We start from the raw sequence: 4,313 nt of genomic DNA, 5'->3' as shown, positions 1-4,313 counted from the left end.
ATTGCATAAAATATTACGTAATTTATTGCATAATCTCACGTACCTGCATATGCTCACATCTAGGGAGCTCCCAAAATTGCATAAAATATTACGTAATTTATTGCATAATCTCAAGTACCCCCATATGTACACATCTAGGGACCTCCCAAAATTGCATAATATATTACGTAATTTATTATATAATCTAAAATACCCCCATATGCTCACATCTAGGGAACTCCGAAAAATTGCATAAAATATTAGGCAATTCATTTTATAATCTCAAGTAACCCCATTTTCTCACACCTAGGGAGCTTCCAAAATTGGATAATATATTACGCAATTTATTGCATAATCTCAAATACCTGCATATGCTCACATCTAGGGAGCTCCCAAAATTGCATAAAATATTACGTAATTTATTGCATAATCTCAAGTACCCACATATGCTCACATCTAGGGAACTCCGAAAAATTGCATAAAATATTAGGCAATTCATTTTATAATCTCAAGTAACCCCATTTTCTCACATCTAGGGAGCTCCCAAAATTGCATAAAATATTACGTAATTTATTGCATAATCTCAAGTACCCACATATGCTCACATCTAGGGAACTCCGAAAAATTGCATAAAATATTAGGCAATTCATTTTATAATCAATTTTTCTTGTTTGTTCCTATAATTAATTTTTTATAGTCTAATCCAGGGTTCGGCAGGATTTTTGTCTTCGCGGGCCAAAATTTTATTTTTGTATGCGATCCGGGCCAAACGAGAAAAAATCCTTATCGGTCACAAAAATAAGGCAACGCTTGCACATTGCGATCTTTCTTTATCAAGTTTTTTTTGCAACTTTCTTACGAAAAAAATTTATCAGTTAAAAATAATTATAAAGAAGTGAATTTATTTTACTCATTAATCTGACTAGTTGCTAAACGTAATATATCGTTAAGATGTGAATCGGTAATCCTCGTTCTCAGACAATTTTTTATATTATTCATTTTAGAGAATAACTGTTCACATAAAAATGTGCTTCCAAATATACAAGCCATTTTCATAGCATTGTCGGTTAATTGCGGATATTTTCTGACACATACAAAATTTTTGTAGAAGCTCAAAATATCCATTTCAGAAAAATATTTTGATTTAAGTGTACTGTCGCATTGAATTTCAAGTAATTCCATTTGATAACACCCTGGTACTGTCTCAGTTTCAACATCAAATGGGATTGAAAAAATGTTGAAAAGATTTTTATGAGCCTAAAAAATTATATATGCGCATTTTACTCTTAAATCCATAAAACGTGATGAAAATTCTGATCTCAATTCCATAACTATGTTTGCATATTCCGGAACATCAGTCGGATTCATAGAAAGAAAATTCACAAAATGCGTCATGTTTCCTTCTTGTAACTGTAATTCCCACAACTTCAATTTCTTTTCAAAAGCAGTGATTTCGGCATACATTTGGTGTATAAATTAATTACTTCCCTGCAGTTTCAAATTTAAGTCATTTAGATGTGAAGTTATGTCTACAATTTTATTATTTATTATTATTTATAACCCCCAAGCTTGCACAACATGGCAAGCCCAGCACAAACAGTCACAACTAACTAATCAAATGAAGGAGCAAGGAACGAAGGGATTGCTTGTGCCGATCAACATTAGCCTCCAAATCTTCATTACAGCTATCCGTCTCCAAAGAGAGGTGGGGAATTTCTGTTATGCCAAGTTCCCATTTGTCAGCCTCCTACCGTAGCTCACCGAACTTCATTTGAATCCGGACGGGTTTTGCATAATGGAGATTCTTCATCGGTAATGTGATCAGGGGAAGGTAAGAGCTCCCCTTTCGACATCTGTGTCGTGCCAGATGGACTCGTCGCCTCACGGGTGGGGAACGTTGACAAGATTTGACCCCGGCTGAAAACTTGGTTCCATCGGATTCGAACTGACGATTATAAGATATTGATTTTATAAAATAATGGATAATTGAATAAGATTTTCTGTGGATACATGTTATGCAATTAACCGATGTTTACTTTACACGAAGTTTCTCTAATATCTTTAATAATTAAGTACAAATAAGATATTATGTTAAAAGAAAAGTCATTTCAGCGTGCGATATCTGCAAGTTTTTTTTTTCACTTAAAGTTAAGTCTGTTGTATTAATAATTTAAACCGTGGATGAAACTAATCATGTTTTTGCTTCTGTTCCGACTAAGTGGGTTTAAATTGACTTCATTGATCTGACCTTGTGATTTTTACCGTGGTCTTGTCAGTTAAATAATAATAATTGATCTGACCTCCACTGAGCATAACTCTACGAATCTTAGAATTTGTGAACATATTGTTCAGTAAACGCGGCTGTCTTTCAAATTATGAGCAAACTAATTCAATAAAAAATGAAGAAACTAATTTTGAATTTTTAGTTGGTTTTAGCCTACCCTTGCTTGAGTAAGCGCATAGTCATGAACATTTACACTTGAATGTAGCCTCTCCACTTCCAATAAGTCCGACCAGGATTAAAGCACATTCCTCTTGATTCATGTTTGATTTTGTTTCTCAGTTTTCTTAATTTTAATTTTCGTTCAGGATCACAATTTTCCATTTGGAGTCTTAAATCTTTTTAAATATGGAAAATTCATTGACTGTCGAGTTTTCTGCTCCTTTGTAAACCTTCCTTTCGTAGTAGTTTTGTGAATCCCAACAGGTCCTTGGCAACCGTTATTTTAACTTCTGAAGTTTTTTTTCACATTATGTGGGGTAAGCCATCCATCGGAATATTAGAATGTTCTCCTGAAGTTCTTTTTCACATTATGTGAAATAAGCCATCTATAGGAATATGATAAGCCAAGCACTGGTGGTATTTCCTGATGAGTGTAAAATCATTTATTAGTTCCTAAACTCTTTCGATATACTTTGCCTGTGTATAAGAAAAAGGAAATTACTTCGCCTGTGTATGATTTCTATGTAAAATTCTGTTATGGCTTCTAAGATTTAATCTCCTGAGTAAGATCTTATAATCGTTGTTTAGCAAGGCTCCTTCATACAACATGAATCGACTAATAATTTCTTTTGCGACTGTTTGCACAAAATATAATCAATTTGATTATATATTTTTCGTTCCTTTCTTGTTCGTTTGTTCTAAAACCTACCCAGGTTGCTTATGTGTGGCGGTGTGCTGAAGAGCCATGTTACAAATGGTATTACAAATGTAGATTATAAGATTTCCAGAAGAATTTCGATATCCCCTTCTGTGATTAGTAACCCAGCGTTCACCTCTGCACTTAATTCTTGCCTTTGAATTCCAGTTCCTAGCAACAAAAAATTATTACGGACAAAAAAAGAGAGTATACTTCCGATAAAATCATATAGAAATCGTCAAGCTCATCCATACAAGTAATCTTCCCGTGTGGGGCGCATACATGTTTAAGACAGTCACAATTTATTTCTTATTAGGTGATCTGATATTAATTTAAATAATAGAAATTTGATCCTCTATACCAGCGGTTCTTAACCTTTTTTTTTCCGGGATCCTGAGAAGCCTTATACGCTTCCATCTCTCCCCAGACACCTTTCTCTTTATCTATAAGGCGACTGTAGAACCAGTCCTTATCTATGGACATGAAGGTTGGTACCCTACAGACGAGAGAAATCGCATAATCACCAAACTGGAGAAAACAAGGCGCTTTGCGATTAAACTGGCGTATAAGCTACGGCTTGATCAGGATCTCCCCAGAGAGCTAAACGAACAAACTCAAAACATTCGGCAAGTCCTCTGCTCATTGCAAAGGGCATGAGAAGTGAAAAGGAAAGCAAGGAGGAGGCTTTCGGTGTCTCGATTTTAATAAAACCTTTTCATATAACTCTTCTCTTTCGGTTGCTAAGTCAATAAAATCTGTTCGTTCGTTCATTTGTCGCTTCTCGGCCTTTTGGCTAAGATCAAAGTGTAGTATCTGTTCTTCCAGCTTTATATCTGGGACGCCCTTACACGGGGCAAGATATAATGCTTATTTTTGTGCCTTGGTGTGTGCTGCGAAGCTTGCTTCCTCCATACCACGCGTCATCCCGGTATTGCAGTACTTCCGGGTTGGGCGCATTCCCTTTTGGGAATTTTTATTTTTTGAAAGTTATTCAAGATGTCTGATACACTGTTTTATACACTTTCTTTCACTTACATGTATTCACAATACCAGCCTCTTCAGATCTTCCCTGCCAAGATGCATTTGGTGGAGTGCTCGAGCTGAGGTTCTAACCAAGGAGTGACTCTAACGCTTCCTCCACCAACCTTCAATCAGCAAAATTTCTAAACCCGAAGCTCAACCGCCAACACACCA

At 35.6% G+C, this 4,313-nt stretch overlaps 1 non-coding gene across 1 annotated transcript; it reads left to right on the top strand.

Moving 5' to 3' along the window:
• Positions 1-3,892: 3,892 nt before the first annotated feature.
• LOC115229942 lies at positions 3,893-4,081 on the top strand. Its single transcript, XR_003883378.1, has one exon. It is a non-coding gene; the product is annotated as a U2 spliceosomal RNA (small nuclear RNA).
• The last annotated feature ends 232 nt before the right edge of the window (positions 4,082-4,313 follow it).

The sequence above is a fragment of the Octopus sinensis genome, unplaced genomic scaffold (genome assembly GCF_006345805.1).
Source record: "Octopus sinensis unplaced genomic scaffold, ASM634580v1 Contig13916, whole genome shotgun sequence".
Taxonomy (NCBI): domain Eukaryota; kingdom Metazoa; phylum Mollusca; class Cephalopoda; order Octopoda; family Octopodidae; genus Octopus; species Octopus sinensis.
This window is presented reverse-complemented; position numbering and strand designations above follow the sequence as displayed.